We start from the raw sequence: 17,977 nt of genomic DNA, 5'->3' as shown, positions 1-17,977 counted from the left end.
CTGCCTCTGACTGCTTAATATCTTTTCCTTCCATCTGCTTCATAGGACTTTGGTGTGGGTGGAGTTAATCTAGGGACATGGCCTGGAGAGGGACTATGAATAATTGAAACTAGGTGGAGATCAGGCTGACAGAAGTGACAAATGAATATCCTGGTAAAAGCTGGTGAAGAGGGGCAGTTAGGTGGTGCAGTAGATAGAGCACCGGCCCTGGATTCAGGAGGACCTGAGTTCAAATCCGACCTCAGACACTTGACACTTACTAGCTGTGTGACCCTGGACAAGTCACTTAACCCTAATTGCCTCACCAAAAAAACCAAAACAAAACAAAAACTGGTGAAGAGGTACAAAGCCTGGCTCGTCATATCAGGATGGATAACAAGAAAATGGTCGGAGTGGAGTGGGAAGCATAGACAGGACTGGTGAGTTGTAGTGGGCCACCTAACCATGTGCTGTTGTAATAACCAATAAGGACAATGTAGTCCCTAAAGGTCAGTAAGGTGAGGAGTAGCTGAGATAGGGAAATTTGAGCCAAGATTGAGACAAGAGTATTTCAGTAAATGCCCCTTAATAGAATAGTCAGATCAGGCAGGTAAGGTCATATCTAGAAAATAAGGCAGGTCAGATGATGCATACGCAGTTGTTCTCTTCGGTGCCTGTGACAGAGACCTGAGAAGTCAAGACAATCACAAGGCAGTGGTCCAGTTAAGGTCAAAGAAAATGACTCGGATTCATTCCCCAAAATATGTTGTACTAACAGAGGCTTGCTATCAAGTGCAAGTGTTGTCTTTAAATAGGGACATTCAGATATTACTAGTAACATGGGGTTTAGGATGACCAGATAGCAGGACAGACATATCAAGGAGTCAAGGGACTATTAAAGTTTAAACTGACCAACTAGCTATCAGTATGGACACACTTAAGAAGTAAGGGGAAATAAAATTCTATAGCAGGAAAGTCAGTTAGGCTAGATAATGTCAGAGGTCAGGACTATCAATACAAAAAAAAAAAAATCCGGGGACAGCTCGGTGGTACAGTGGATAAAGCACTGGCCTTGGATTCAGGAGGACCTGAGTTCAAATCTGATCTCAGACACTTGATATTTACTAGCTATGTGACCCTGGGCAAGCCACTTAACCCTCATTGCCCCACAAAACAAAAACAAAAACAAAAAGTCTCCCTGACTCTTAGGAATCTTTCCCCACCCCACCCCCAAAAGGAACTTTCCATTTTCAGGTGGTTACACCATCTATCCTCTATAAAAGCATTTTGCCTTCCTTTTGTTCTGGGAGGAAGATGTTTCTAAGCCTTCCCCTCCCCAGGGGTGAAACCTTTGACATATCCCTTGGTCGTTTTCTCTAGCACCCAATAAAGGATCATTTTAATTCTAATTGGACTGTGTGCAAGAATGTAATTCTTTACAGAGGAATACCTAAGGACCCCCACATGCATTTCCCCCATGGCACAAGGTAGCTCTAACCTGGTGTCAGAATCCAGATATGCTGAGGCAATAACTTTACCTTCTTTTGCTCCAAATCCTCTGATTCTTATTTGGAAGGCAGTCTCAGTGAGATGGGGAAGGTAGTACATTGGGGACTCTAGGTACAAGAGATCTGCTGAATCCCCAGGATCATAACTATCCATTTCATCCTCTGAGGCCAATTGTGTGTACATTGGCTGCTTCCAGAGATGAATTTTTTTGCTTCTGACATTGACACTGATATCAGCCATCTGGGTTGATATATATTCAGTAAAATCTAAATGTGTGACTAAAAATCCACTGTGTTGTTGCCTTAAATTAGAAGTATACAGCACCAGTCTTTGGGCATTAAGTATTTATTAAAGTATATTGGGGTTGGTAAAGAGAACACATGGAGTTCAGAAAGAAAGAGCCTAGCTCCCTGCACCTGCTGCTGCTACCATGAACTCTAATGGAAAAAAAAAGGAATCCCCCCTACTCCTCAAGTGGAAACTATCTGCAGCCCACCCAGGTGTGGTCCCCACACACAGCTCTAAGCTAATTGGTTGGTAGCATTGATTGACATGACTTACAGGCGGTTCTATGAATAGATGTAACTTCTGGATGCTAGTCACATGCTTTCTCCTTAGGAGGGCATTGCCCTGGATCTCACTGCCTTTTTCAGCAGGGGGGTGGCACTGTGATTCTCACACTCCAATCAACCCCTAGACCAGACTTCTGTCCTGACCCAGACCAAGCTTGATTTTGATGACTTTCCCTACCAACTGTTTGTCAAACTTTTGCTTTGTCTAACTCCTCAGATCTGTAACTGGGTCACTAAGAGTCACTGCTTTTTGTTGAGGAGTGGATACATGAAGAGTGAATGCCAAATACCAGCTCCTAAGTATGACGGTAGTAGTGCATTCCGGTAGATAACTCCTGCAGCTAGTAGGCAAAATGCTTTCATTGATTGTGCTGAAAAGTATGTAGCAAAAGCAAGCAGTCCATCAAACAAAAATCAGACTATAGGCCATCGTTGGCATGGGTAGGTTGGGTTGAATTGACAACTCAAAGTATACTGGGTTTGATAATGGGATAGTAGAAACACTCTGGGTTGACTAGATCTGGGTTCAAGTTCTAGTTACAATGCTTGTTCACTGTATGACCCCATAATTTGTAAAGTGGCAATAATAATAGTGGCATCTGACTACCTCAAAGGGTTATTTTGAAGATCAAAAGTGTTCTATTTGGCTTTAAAAGCCCTTTACAACCTAGACTTTTCCAATCTTTCCAGACTTTTTACATTTTACTCCTCTCCATGTACTCTATGATTCAGCTGCAATGGTCTCCTTTATGTTCTGCTAACAGTCCCCCATCACTAAAATACTTTCCCTTCTTTGTCTCTGCTTAATAGTTCTCCTGGACTCCTTCAAGTCTCACTTAAAATATTATCCTCTGCAACAGGCCTGTCTTGGTCCCCTTCAATGCCTCCCCTCTGAGATTACCTCCAATTCACGCTGTATATGCAGCACATATCTATATTTATATTTATATCATCTATAGCTACATCTTTTATATTCATAACATATTCATGTTTGCATGCTGTCTCCCTGATCCTTTTTGAGGGCAAGGACTATTTCTACCTTGCTTTGTACCCACAGAGCTCAGTCCAATGCCCATTATATAGTAGACACTTAATAATTCTTGTTGATTTGACTTGAATATTGTTATTATTATTTTTAAATAAAATATTTTATTTTCTCCCAATTACATGTAAAAACAATTTTAACATTCTTTTTATTCAAATTTTGAATTCCAAATTTTCTTCATCCTTTCTCCTTCCCCCACTGAGAAGGCAAGCAATTTGACATGTGTTAAATTTTGTGACTTCTATAAGATTCAAGCTTTAAGTGGAATAAGAAAGCCATAAGAGAAAATGCTAGGCTCGGCATTCTCAGCTTACTGGGCATTGTTCCTCTCTCCTGATCTTGCCCCTCTCTTTGTCTCAGTTCAATTTGTTTTCCCCAATGATTCAGAATTGGGATAGTTTCTATCACTATCCCTCCAGGCCTCTTAAAGTCTTATGCTCCCCTTAGATGCTTGGGTTAAGGGCTAGAAAAACTAATGAAATGGAAGTTTCCCAGGCATGTATAGAAGCAGATTCAGACATGAGCATATAGTAGTCATGATGTTTTCCAAGTATGAATTAATAACTGGGAATGTATAATTCTGGATTTATGATGGAGGATGGCCTCATTTGTGGGTAAAGTGGACTGCTGCCTACATGTAGGGGTATGCTAGAGCCAGTTCTAACTTGCTTTTGAGAGCCAACTGTTAATTTTTAAATATGAATATTTGCAGTCATTTATAAAGTACCTACTAAGTTCCAGGCATTGTGCTAAACACTAGGGATAGAAAAGTAGGTATAAAACGGTCCCTGCTCTCAAGAAGCTTACAGTTTAATTGTGGAGACAACACATAAAAAAAGCTAAAAAGCAAGGGTAGGGACTAGGGGAGGAGGTTACCCAGCCCAGGGGCATGATGAAGTCATGTAGCCCTGGGTGGCAAATGATCTGAGGAGGTGTGGGTTTCCAAGTTGATTTCATCTTGCAGAATCATGAGTTCAGAAGAGTTACTGGGTGGGAAATGATGAGGTGAATTCCCTGGGTGCTATCCTTAAAAAGCAGAGGAACTGGGAGGAGCTATTCAATATCCATTCTCCAGCCTCTCTAATCAGAAGGAGGAGGGAGGTGCCCCAAGGGCAGAGGGTGCTGAGGAGGTGTGAGTTTGGGATTGGATTCCATCTTTCATAATGTTGTTTCTGGAAATGATGAAATCCAGGAAAGCTGCCAGGAGGGAAATAATGAGAATTCCTTTAATGCTCCTTAAATGGTGTAGGATCACACCCTTACTTCAAAAATGGCAGTCTTTCCAAATCAAGACTTGATTTATTGTTTTGTTGATTGTCTAATCTTAAGAAAGTGTTAATGATGCAGATTTAACTTTAAAATGTATGTGTGAATACATTTTTTCTTCCAGAGAGCCTGTTTGTTAAGCATTTAGCAACACACCCTTGTATTGTTCTAACATAGCTTGAGCTCAGGAGTGTGGCAGAAGGCTCTGGGAATGAGTCTTAGACTGGAGGCCTACTTGCTAAAGGCTAATAATAATACTAACAACTGCCACTTATATTGCCTCATTTGAGCCTCCCAATATCCCTGCCTAAATGGTGTGATTTCAGAAGGGCTGAAAAGCTCATAAAATATTTTCCACACCTGTTCAGATCTCTCTCTTTTTCTCTCTCTCTCTCTTTGATGAGGCAATTGTGGTTAAATGACTTGCCCAGGGTCACACAGCTAATAAGTATAAAGTGTCTGAGCCCAGATTTGAACTCAGGTCCTCCTGACTCCAGGGCCAGTGCTCCACAGTGCCACCCCAGATGTCTCTTTTACACAGTTCTCATACTAAAGTGTGAATGATAGATACTAGAATCTTCCCTTAAACCAGGTTTTGATAGTTTCTTGAATGTCCAAAATGGAGAATGGAGTCATGTGGTGATTTTATATTCCACTTGAATATTACACATATTGTGGGAGAGTTCTACGGAGGGGATCAGGAAAGGAAGCTTAGGCTGATAAAAGATAAATTTTGCCTTAGACAGTTCTGACTATTAGATAATCATACTTTACTGGTCATGGAGAATGGGTAAGACAGAGCACAATCAAGTCTGTTGACATCAACCATACCATCTTGGTTAGAATATTATGTTTTCATATTAGCTAGAATTTTATGTTGGCTACCAGATCCCAGGTAAGAGTTTGAGGGTTTTTGTAGGACTAACAATAAAATGTAGCAATTTTAATGTTGTTGCCTCCACTTTGACTGTAGATGAGGCACAAATCCTCCTTTTAAATTGAGTATGTTAAGTTTGACTATTATCATTCAGTATTTATTAAGCATCTATTATGTGCAGAGCATCATGCTAGTCACTGAGGTAGATCCAAATTTTAATGTAAAGATCAAGAGATTAGACAAAGAACTAGAATACAATCCCCTTATTTTACAGAGGAAAAAATGGAGACTTCATAGAAGTTGTGATTTAATTAATCTAGATAATGATGCAAGTAAGTAGAAAGTAGCAAGTACCCAAAATAGAATTTTAGACAAATTCTTCAGAGTACAAAGTCAAAAGACAGAGATTTTTTTCATTTTTACCATTGTGTGTGTATAGTGTATGTGTTGAGATGGATTGTGGGAGAGGAAAGGGGGTAGAAAAATGGATGTCAAGAAGATAGACCAGGAAAATAAGTCTTTCTGAACTTCAAGCCCAATATTCTATTTACAATGGCACACTACCTCTGAAGAGAAATACTGAAAAGAGAAACATACAATATCACCTGATAAGTATATTACAGAATTCCAAAATAAAGTTCTGCATGAGATCTGAATGGGACAAGGTTTAAGAGATTGATGTAAGAAAATAATGGATTTTTGCCAACAACGCCCTAAGGCCCCAGATTGATTTTGGACTGACTGGATTGACTGAGAATGATTGACTTTGATGATTAACTCATTTAAAGTTGACTTAATTAAAGCCATACTTGCCAGACTCCCAAGAGGGAGTGTTCTCAGAGGCTGTGAACTCTGATCTCAACACAGGACCAGCCTCAAGTCCTGTGAACCAATAGATTTGGTTGATGCTAGCCAATTAGCTTGAAGCTGTGTGTAAGGACCGCCTCTCCTCTGGACCCATAAAAGCTTCCATATATATATATGTGTGTGTGTGTGTGTATGTGTATGTGTATGTATACATACACACACACACACACACACACACACACACACACACACACACACACACACACACACACACACACACAGAGTTACTTGGCAGTTCATTGCATGGACAGGCTCATGGTGGAGGACTTGAGGAAGAAGCAGCCCAGGCTGGAGCTTTAGGCTAGATAGGCCTTTTCTTAACTTTCTGACCCAGAAGTAAGGTGACCACACATTAAAATTTAAATGTCACAGTTTTGGCAACCACAAAAGGGGGTGCTGAAGCTCTCAATCTTCTGGTCTTCTGTGCAAAAGAAGCTAAGTAAGAAATTCCATGTTGGTGCATTTTTTTTCTTCTTTCTATATCTCACCTATTCTTGCTGATTTTATGTGCCTGTTCCCTTTAAATTTTAAAAGTTACTTAAGTACTTCCTAAGTACCTGCTTTTTTCTAACTTTAGTCTGGTTAATCAGACAAAGGGGGGGGTGGTGATCATGTTAATGCCTTGTTTTTATGGATTTTCTATTTTTATTTTTGTCTTAGTAAGCCAAATTTTGAATTACAATATGGGGACTAAAGATACCAAATTCTACTATATAATACTATATAATACAGGGCTCTCCCCTATGTAAAGATATTTTTACTAACTTGGAGCTAATCTGTGGATATTTGACTGGCTGGCTATCTGACTGCTATTACATTTCTTAAGCCAGTCTGTTAGGGCCATTCCTTCCCCCACTGCCCTTTCAGACTGATAAGGAAAAAAAGGACTAAAATGCCTCTTTTAATTAAAGAAAATATGGGGTTTATTTAGGTTAGTAAAATTAGAGTTAAAGGATAACAAAATTAAAATATGACCTGTCAGCTTTAAACTTTCTCTCCCCTAAGGGTGTGCTGGCCACTGCCTGCTAGGACCTGTTCTCCTTCAGTCCTCTCCAACTTTCACTCTTTTTCTCCTTCACTCCAGCTCCCCTGCTTCTCTTTCACTGCTCAGTTCCTTTCTTCTAACTCCAAGCCCCCTTCGCTTTGTCAACCCCCTGAAAAACCCCTTAGTATCCTCTCTCCTCCGGAGCCTCTCTACCTTCTTGCTAGCTCTTTTTCCTTCTCTGTCAGCTGTAGCGATGAACCCCCTGCACCTCCTTACTTCCTCCTAACTTCCCTCTCTGTACTGCCACGCTCAATGCCTCAAGTGCTTCTACTCTCACCGACCTCCCTGAAAAGCCCCTAACTCCATATTCCTGTGAACCTCCTAGTGTCTCTTCTCTCACCAACCTCCCCGCATCTCTACTCCCAGGCTATATATCTCCCTTCTCTCCCCTTAACCTTTGGGCTCCCTGCGCCCATGCACATCCCAAGCTAATTTGCTGGCCGCACTAACCATGGCCAGGCTCAAGTTAGCCATGCGTACCACACCCAGGGCTCGAGGGGACTGTGCCCCGTGCTGCGCACCTGGGACCTCTGCAAGGGCCTCGCCAGGGCAAGCCTGGGATCTCTGGGGTAGATCCCCTCAGGGCAGAGGGAGCTGGGGCTTCCCCAGCCAGAGGTCCCCTAAGGCTCATGGGGCTTCTCAGCTCTGCTGAGATGGACGGGGAGGGGTACCAGCCCCTCTCACACATAGAAAAACCCTGAGGGCCTAAGGCTTTTTAATCTCAGCCCAAAGGCAGGGTCCCCAAATCACAATTAATTCCCACACCTAGAAAGGATAATTACAGCATGGAATTCGTGTAAGCTACTGATTCAGCCAGGCATGGAAAAAAGAAAGCTTAATCAAACTGTGTTTTAGGTGGCATAGAGAATATTTTAGCTTATTATGGGACCAGTGCCCGGATTCTGGATCTTTTGATCCCCGAACATTGAGAGATTTGCAAATAATCCTGTGCTTCAAGTTCCCCAAAGATTTAATTTATTGGGAATTCTGGAGTAGAGCAAGCAAGGAGCTCACACAAGGGGATATAAGAGAAGGGGGATCCAAGCTGAGTTCAAATCCAAGCCTGTTTCTCAGGCTAGAAAGCCAAATAGCCCTGGGGTTCCAAGCCATTTGGCTAAACTGAATGCTGGGCCAAGCAGCACATGGGGGCAGTAGTCCCGTCCCCACCTCTTCCTCCTCTTGGGACCCCTCCTCACCCTCCCCATGCACCACCTACTGCTCCTCCCATGACCATACCCCTTGATCCTCCCACTAAGATCTTATCCACCCCCCTTGGGTCCTGAGCACATGTGCTAGCTCCTCTACCTGCACTTCTGGCTTCTACTCAGTTACCAGAGCCACCCATCACCCACCACCTGCCACCCACCACGCGCCACTTCTGCCTGCTCTAATTCTCTCAAACCAACCTTAGAGGAAAACCCTCTAAATTCAAGAAATGCTCATTTTGTTCATAATCATTTTGTTAATCTGCTTTTGCCTTTAATTAATAACCTTATAAAGCATTGGTATTATGAAAGGACCAACAAGAAAATAAAGGGGTTAAAGAAAAACAAGAGGAACTTTGGCCAAATAAAGATGTACAAGACAATCATCATCATATTTCAGAAATCTGCTTCTACTGCCATAGATGGGGACATATTTTGCAAAAATGCAGAATTAGACAACAAGATATTAATATGAGATTGGGATATCAAAATAAAAAATGTTCTAGATTCACTCAGAGAAATAATGTCAGTTCAAATGTTACATAAAGGTTTCTTTTTTATGTTATTGCATCTACATTTTGAAATTAATAGTATGGGTTTATTTTCATAGAGATTTTCATTTTTAAAGATTGCTTTAACTTGTATTAGAATATGTTGGGGTGGCTAGGTGGCACAGTAGATAGAGCACTGGCCCTGGAGTCAGGAGGACCTGAGTTCAAATTCGGCTTCAGACACTTTACAATTACTAGCTGTGTGACCCTGGGCAAGTCACTTAATCCCAATTGCATTACCAAAAAAAAAGTTCTGATTTTTCACAAAAGTAATTATATACTTAGTTTAAAAAAAGGAGGCATATTTGCAAAAGATTTTTATATTCATGTAATCAAATTTATATTTTGTAATACTCTCATTAATATTAAGTTCACATGCATTTAGAATTATCCAGCTTCCACAGTATGTTTTACATTGTTTTTTAAAATTACTAGGCTATTAAATTTCATTGTCTTTTATTCTTCCATGTGTATTTTGTTCTATTCATCTATCTTTCTATTTATTTTGAACCAATACAAGATGGTCTTGATTTCATAATACAATATTGGGTGCAGCTAGGTGGCGCAGTGGATAAAGCACTGGCCTTGGATTCAGGAGGATCTGAGTTCAAATCCAGCCTCAGACACTTGACACTAGCTGTGTGACCCTGGGCAAGTCACTTAACCCTCATTGCCCCACAAAACAAAACAAAACAAAACACAATATTAATTCTGGAAGTATTATTCTCCCATATTCTAAATTGTTTTTCCAGCTGATTATTTGATCAAATTCTATAAAGTATTTCCTTGATAAGTTGATTGCCATGGCAAGTGTAAATTAATTCTAGAAGTATTATTTTTACTAAGCTTAAGAAAAATAGACATATAGGGATTCATAGACAGCTTACATTGATTCTCGAATAATGTCAGTCATTTACATTTACCATCTACGATATGTGATAGTGATTATACATTTGTAATTATTATTTGTAATTATTGTATATTATATCCTGAGTCATAAAACTAATTCACATTTTTTTGCTGTTATCATTATCCTCAGTTATTAAATCCATATGAGACTTGGATTATGGGAATTTACCATTTGAGACATTAATTGCCTTTATTTTGAGTTATCAGATCCTGAGCAGACAAAATGCCAGCCATCCACGAGAGGAATACATACAAGAGCAGAAGTCCAGGTAGTGCACTGCCTTGAGAAAGGCCAAGAGAATGGCCATTGGCAAGAGTTGAGGTTGGATTCTCTTGGTTTAATTCCCCCCACCCCCCACATAGCACCATACGGCTGGGCTATGCCATCTCATTCTATGCCTGGCTTCGATTCCCCCTCCTATATGCTTGATGCCATGGACATCTCAATCCTATGCATCTGATTAAGCCTGACTCTGTTTCCCCTCAAAATACTCCATTGGCTGTCTTCAGAGCCATGGAGTTTGGCAGTGCTCATTTCTCTTCCTTCTCTGTTCTTTTATGGTAACCCCATAATTATTTCAGACATCATGATGGATACAATGTTTCTTTTCTTTTTCTTTTTTTTTGACCAGGCAATGGGGGTTAAGTGACTTGCCCAAGGTCACACAGCTAGTAAGTGTCAAGGCTCTGAGGCCGGATTTGAACTCAGGCCCTCCTGAATCCAGGACTTTATCTACTGAGCCATCTAGCTGCTCAGATGGACAAAATATTGAATTTGGCCTTGGCATCTATTACCAGTTATATTAGATTCTTTACTTTCTCATAATGGCATGAGGGTAATTAGGCAGATGATGTAAAAAGTGATGAAACAAGGATAAAAATTCTTTTCTTAATTAATATCACAATTGTCTTCTCAATTTATTCTCGGGGGGGGTGTTACAGTAATGTTAAGTTTAAAAAAATTCGATTGTTTTTTCTGAATTTCTTTAGACATATGTTTTCTTTTTTTTCCCCTTTTTTCTTTTTTTGTGGGGCAATGAGGGTTAAGTGACTTGACCAGTGTCACACAGCTAGCAAGTGTCAAATGTCTGAGGCTGGATTTGAACTCAGGTCCTCCTGAATCCAGGGCTGGTGCTTTATCCACTGCTCTACCTAGCTGCCCCATGACATATGTTTTGAGAATTCTGTTTGATTTGGTTATTGGCAAGGCTATTTAAAGTTGTGTTGAGATCAATTTTGTAGGAAACTTTCTAGCTGATTATCAGTATCTGAAACACCTGAGAGACTTCTCTACAAGCACACCCAAAACTCTCCAACTGGGAATTGCTAGCTGATCATCAGCATCCACATCTGAAAGAATTTAAGTCTACAACTACACCCAGATGACATCCCAAGACTCATCTGAGAAGACTTCCAAAGACTTAAATGGACATTTTCCTGATTTCCTTTTCCCATTGCATACACTATTTGTAATATTCACCTCCTAAAGGGGACTGCCCCCTTTAGTTTTTGTCAATGCATCAATTTCTTTTCTTTTTTCATTCCCTTTACATTGTTATTCATAAGTATCTGTAAAGTGATTGTTTCATTTAAGGAAACTGTTTCTTAATGAAGCACAGGTGGGGTCTGTAAGAAAATAATGGGCTTTTGCCAACACCCAAAGGCCCCAGATTGATTTGGACTGATTGGATTTACTGAGAGTGATTGACTTCCGCTGATTAACTCAACGTTGACTTGATTAAAACCACACCTGCCTGACTTGGGAAGATCCAAGGAAGGATTCACTGAAGAGCAACTCTCTTTACTAGGTTTTAATTTTTTTTTTTAAGTGAGGCAATTGGGGTTAAGTGACTTGCCCAGGGTCACACAGCTAGTAAGTGTTAAGTGTCTGAGGCTGGATTTGAACTCAGGTACTCCTGACTCCAAGGCTGGTGCTCCTCTTTACTAGGTTTTAATGGATGGATAGGAACTCAAAAGTGTAAGAAAGTGAGGGAGAACATTTCAGGCATAAGAAATAGCTTGATCAAAGAAATGGGAGAGAGTGTAGCATGTGTTCAGAGAAGAGAATAGCCCATGTTTGCTGGAGCCTAGAGTATGTGGAAGGGATGAAGGCTCTAACCATTAATGTAACTCAAAGGCAGCCAGTGTGTGGGACAAAAGACAAGCTACTCAAAATAAATACCTGGAGTCAGAAAGCAAGAGTGAAGAAAGGGACTTTATTTCTTTTTTTGCAAAAAAGGGCACACACCCACGTATAGTAAGTGAGCGCGCACAAGTTCAGAAACAAGTATAATATATGTTCCTAATGCAACACCCCTTCCTACCTCTGTCTAATTCCCACTGGCTGGTTGTCAGGACTTACAATCTAGATACAACATCTAACCCAATCAGAGAAGGCATGATGTACAGCATACTCTGATCACAAATTGACAGTGAGCTCAAGCTGGGGGGCTTAAGATTTATGGTATAACTTCCATGTCCCTGATGTTACACAATGGTAAGATATAAGCTAGAAACTAGGGAAATAATAATATATGATCAGGATATGGTTCCTCTGAGAAAAAACACCATGTTATTTCTCACAGACACATTAGCTGCGTGACCCTGGGCAAGTCATTTAACCTTTATTTGCCTTAATCCACTGGAGAAAGAAACGGCAAACCACCCTAGTATCTTTGACAAGAAAACCTCAGGGACAATACTATATAATCCATGGGGTCATGAAGAGTTGGATACTACTGATGAACAACAAATGACTGATATGGGTGTAGTAATTGACTTTCTAGCCTCACTCTCTCATTACCAAGCCTGTTACATTTTATACCATGACAGGATTCTCTAGTTTTCTGAGAGGGCTGGGAAGTCTCTCTGCTCAGACACTGGCTTGAGTTCCTGCTGACTGTGTCATTTCATTTTAGAGGCCCTGTGACTAACACTCAGGTTCTATTTAAGCACTTAACATCAGATCAACTTTTACAAAGGGATATTTACTTCAAAGGTATAAGAAGAACAAAACATATAAAACATTTTCCTCACCTCCTTGGGGGCACAATCCCCTACCCTCCAACATTTCAGGGAGGTCCAAGCTTAGCTCAGTTCCTATATAGCTGTACTCTTCCCCATCCTCAAACTTTGCTAGCTTCCCTCCCTCCTAGATCAAACAGTCAGTCATTGTCTAGATAATATGTATGTGTTAGTTGGAGAGGGGATGCAGGAAAGGTAGTGTACCATTAGGAGTGAGAATTCTGACTCAGGAGCCATTGAAGAACTGACTGGTTTTATCCCATCTAGGATCTCAAGCTCTTTCTGCCTCTTGTAGGAAGAGGGGAACAGAAGAGAAGGAATAAGAGAGTAGTCTTAAAGGGAAGTAATCTTCCTGTTCATTTCCAAACCTGAACCTACCTACTACCTTCCTCCCATCTGCCAAGATGGTTTTACCAGGGTGTGACCACTGGGCATGCTATATCTTCTTGGAACCACAGGTGAAATTTGGGTGACAGGTAGATACCAAAGGTAGATGGGCAGCCTTGAAAAGGATTTATAAGCCCTCACACCAGAGGTGATAGGCCTCCCAGAATATCCCATACATCCTGGGCCTCAACCTGTTGGTGAATTAGAAGGGTATCTACTGCAAGCATATGAAGGCTTTCCCTGGTGGAATGGGCAGTAATATAACACTGACTTTCATGTTGAGTGGCTAATGTTATTTTATTTTTTAAATTGTTTTTCTTTTTAGAATTTTAATTTTTTTCCCAATTACATGTAAAAACAAATTTTAACATCCGTTTTTAAAACTTTGCGTTCCAAATTCTCTTCCTCTCTCCCCCCACCCCCCTCTTAGAGAAGGCAAGCAATTCAGTATAAGTTATACATGTGTAGTCATCTAAAACATTTCTATTAGTCAGGTTGTGAAAGAAAACAAAAAATAGACTAAAAATGCTTCAATCTGTATTTAGACACCATTGGTTCTTTCTTTGGAGATGGATAATGTTATTTTATTGAAGGTCCCAAGCTAATATGCATGGAAAATCACTTAAAGCTTCAGTGCTGTGGAGCACTGAGGACTTTGTGCATCTCTGCCTCACTTAAATTCATGTACAAATCAAGACATTGCCCCAAGATGTCATTGATCCTCTTCAGAAACAGATGAACAACAGTATTAGTTCCACTAAGTTTAAGTCTAAAGGTGATACTCCCTGCTTCTGTTGGGCCTATCCAGACCCATGTTCCTCAGATGAACTATATCCTAAGGTACTGAAAAAACTAGAAGATGTAATTACTGAGTCTCTGTCATCAATTTTTGAAAAATCATGAAGGAGAAAGTAATCACAGTATTGGAGAAGGGTGGATGTTCTAATTTTGAAACAAAAGAAAAGAGAACAGTATCTACAAATTATAGGAGAGGATACTAAGCTTGACTGATTACTAGGGAAATTATAGAATTCATCACTAAAGAAATGAAAGGAGAAAAAAATGGGTAATTTCTTAGAAAAAAAGCCTGGATATATGCTTATAAAATTTGCGAATGCCACAAAGCTGGGAAGAATAACTAACATTGGATGATGAGGTCATGATCAAGAAATATCTTGATGGATTGGAACTTTGAGTCAGTTCTAATAAGATTACATGTAATAAGGATAGATGTTAAATTTTATGCTTGGGTTCAAAAGATCAACTTTTCAAGGATAAGATGTAGGTAGTACCATGAGATAGTAGTTTAATCTGAAAAAATATTTCAGGTTTTAGGAGACTGTGAGCTCAGTATAAGTCAACAATGTGATATAGCAACTGAGAAAGCTAATTGTGTTTTATAATGCATTCAGTGTTCGAGAAAATGTCAACCCAGAAGTCCTCAGATCCTGTTGGAGAGTAATTCCTTTCACCTCGGCTGGATACATCAAGAAGCAACACTGGAAGAGAAAAAGTTTAATTAGCCTTAGCTAATGAAAGTTACCAGGTAGATAGTGATATGCAGAACAGGAGATATTCATATATAGGTTTTTAAATATCCTTAGGGTAAAATTATAGTGTATAATATGGGCCTATCAGGTAGTCATCAGCATCCATTTTTCTTATTTAGGAGGTTGAATAATAGGGACATAATGTCAGGTGATTTGGGGAAGGGGGTGTTCACCTTGGGATTTCTGGAGTTACATAGATCAAATTTATTCCAGTGTGATGATATATTTCTCTGAGAATAGTCTTAGACTATACTAGGGCAGGAAATCTCTAAGATAATGGAGGTCTCTTTCAGAATAGAAATCAGCAAGGCTCATCCTTGCTATCCCAAGTATTTGTCTCTATTTACAAAATCCCACAGCTGTTTCTTTGACCTCTAAGGCTACTTAGAGGTCAGGTTTTTGTTTTGTTGTTGTTGTTGGTTTTTTTTTTTTGTTTTTTTTTTTGGTGAGGCAATTGGGGTTAAGTGACTTGCCCAGGGTCACACAGCTAGAAAGTGTGAAGCATCTGAGGCCGGATTTGAACTCAGGTACTCCTGACTCCAGGGCTGGTGCTTTATCTGCTGTACCACCTAGCTACCCCACCACACAGGCTTTTATCCATTTTCTCTACAGCAGAATGTCCAGGGATAGCACAGATACACTGTACTCTACCATAATCAGAATATATTCGGTCCTGGTTCTAATATTTAATACAATTTTAGAAACTATATTAGTAAAATGGAGAATATCCAAGGAAAGATAAACAGAATGATGAAGAATTTCCAATTCATGTGATATGAAAGAATTTGGGATGATTAGATTGGAGAAGAGAAAACTTAAGATGATTTGAGATATCAGGAAATTGATGGGATATTATATAGAAGGGATTATCCTTGGCTCTAGAAGAAGGAACTATGAGCAATGCATAGACTTTGAAAAGAAGTAAATTTAGAAATGGTATAAGGGGGGAAAACTTCCTAATAATTAGAACCATCCAAAAGTGGAATGGACTACCCAGGGTAAATGTTTAACAACCAGCTTGCTGAAAAAAAAAAATGTACCTTGACACACTTGTAATATTAATTGGTGTTATTAACATTCGTTTAATCTAGAAATCAACAAAAGAATAAATACAGTACTATTTTGTAGCATTTGCCAATTTCTGAAGTGCAAATGCTCACACTGAAAAATTAACAATTAGTTTTCTCTAGTTTGAGCTGGCTTTGGTATTGTAATGATTGGAATGACGCCACCTACTGGAGACTTACTATAGGAAAGCTCCACCATCAGGAGAATGCCTCTGAGGGCAAGGCCATGTGGCTTTTCCTTGGCATCAGGAAGTGACGTTTGCTCATGGGTACTGTCTATCAAGGTTCCCAGAAAATCAACTTGAGGAGCCTCCCATTTTCTGGGAGGGGACAGGAAGGAGGAAGGAGGGCCTGTGCAGAGAGCTCTGTCTCTTTTTGGTTCCTGACTTCACCATGGTGAGAGAGAGAGAGAGAGAGAGAGAGAGAGAGAGAGAGAGAGAGAGAGAGAGAGAGAGAGAGAGAGAGAGAGAGAGACTCCAGAGGACTTCACAGGAAAATTGAGGAAAGATAGGATTGCCAGGCTGTAGGAATTCTGTTCTCAATCTTTCTCTTTCTATCTTTCAATAAACCCTTAAAAACCTAAACTCGTTTTATCAGTGATTTTAGTCAGTTTCCCCCAAAACTGGGGGAACAGATTAGAACCCAAATTTAGAATTTTAAATTACACAGTATGCCCTTATGGCTAAATGAATGGATAGTAGCCTCACCCTCATTTAAGGTATTCTCTTCTATAACTAGGTTAGACTTAATTGTTACTGAGGTCTATTCCATCTCTGAAATTATAACATGAGAAATTTAGAGCTAGAAGGGGTCTCAGAAGTTATCTTGTCCAAACCCCTTATTTTACAAATCAGGAACTTCAGGACTAGGGAGGTTACAAAGGTAGTGTCAGAGGTAGTATTTGAACCCAAGTCCTATATTTCTAGGGAGTGAGAATTCTTTCCATTCCACCCTGATGTTATGATCTTCTTCAAGAACAAAAGGACAAAATAACAACAACATTGCTTTCACAGCTTCAATGATTATCTGTGTCTACAAGAATAGGGTAAAAGGATTGTTGAATAACAATAAAGACCTGCTTGTGATGATGTGATATAAATTTGTGGTGAGTGAAATTGATTTGATTTCATGATTTTTTTTCTTCAATGAAGTTCAGCAATTCTGGAGCAAAAACCGTGAAATTTGAAGGTGGGGTTAATTCAGAGATGGAATTTGCAGTTAAGGAATGATGGACTAGTGATGCCAGGGATTCTCAGTTAGTAGTTGGTGAAAGAGGAAAGTGACTAACCATAGCATCAAAGAGGGATATGGAGACAAGTGAAATCAGATGGCAGATATTCTGGAAGATGCAGGTGGGTTGAGAAACAGAAAGTTTGGTATTTAAATTTTGGGATTTAATAATAAGATACATGGGATGATAAGCAATTTTCATCAGAAGGTGGAATTTCAAAGTTCTAGGATTTAGAGGTGGTATACTTCCAAGAAATCATGAATTGTAATATGTGGCCATGCTTGCCATGAGGTTGAAATGGGGTCTTTGGAGTTCAAGAGGTTGACAAAATGTTTATCCAGACTGTTAGTGGGCTCATCTGTGTGAATAATGAAGTCCCTAAGGATGATGGCAGGGGATGGGGTGGAAAGACAGATTGTAAAGCAGGTAGTGGTCATTGGGAAAATGACCTTGAAGACTCTAGATGGCTGCAACAAGAGTTGGGAGAGCAGGATATAGACACAGAGAGGAGAAAAGGGATTACATGTAATTCAAAAGAGGAAAGGTCAATGTGAGATGGAATCAGACAGATCATCTTCAAGCTCCAGTGGGATTGGATGAATCTGCCCCCTTTTCTACTTTACCTTATGAGTGCAATGCAGGTCGAAAAATCAGTGTGTTCTGATAGTGAAAGTTTCAAGTTTAGCCCAGGTATGGTGCTTGACTCAACTCTCCTCTGACTTTTTTTTTCTCTGAGCTCACTCATCCTACCTATACACTAGGTTGGGGTAATTCCCCAGAGGGGAGATTATGTGGGTGATATTTACTCTCAGAATCCCAGGGGTAACCTTAGCAGGAGGAGGTATACTTGCTTACTACTTGCCACTAGAATTCTTGAACCCCCTACTGGTGCA

General features: G+C 40.0%; 1 pseudogene; it reads right to left on the bottom strand.

Moving 5' to 3' along the window:
• The window catches only part of LOC122747350, a 34,578-nt pseudogene extending 26,944 nt beyond the window's left edge, over positions 1-7,634 (bottom strand).
• Positions 7,635-17,977: the final 10,343 nt, after the last annotated feature.

This window comes from Dromiciops gliroides, chromosome 3, assembly GCF_019393635.1.
Source record: "Dromiciops gliroides isolate mDroGli1 chromosome 3, mDroGli1.pri, whole genome shotgun sequence".
NCBI lineage: Eukaryota > Metazoa > Chordata > Mammalia > Microbiotheria > Microbiotheriidae > Dromiciops > Dromiciops gliroides.
This window is presented reverse-complemented; position numbering and strand designations above follow the sequence as displayed.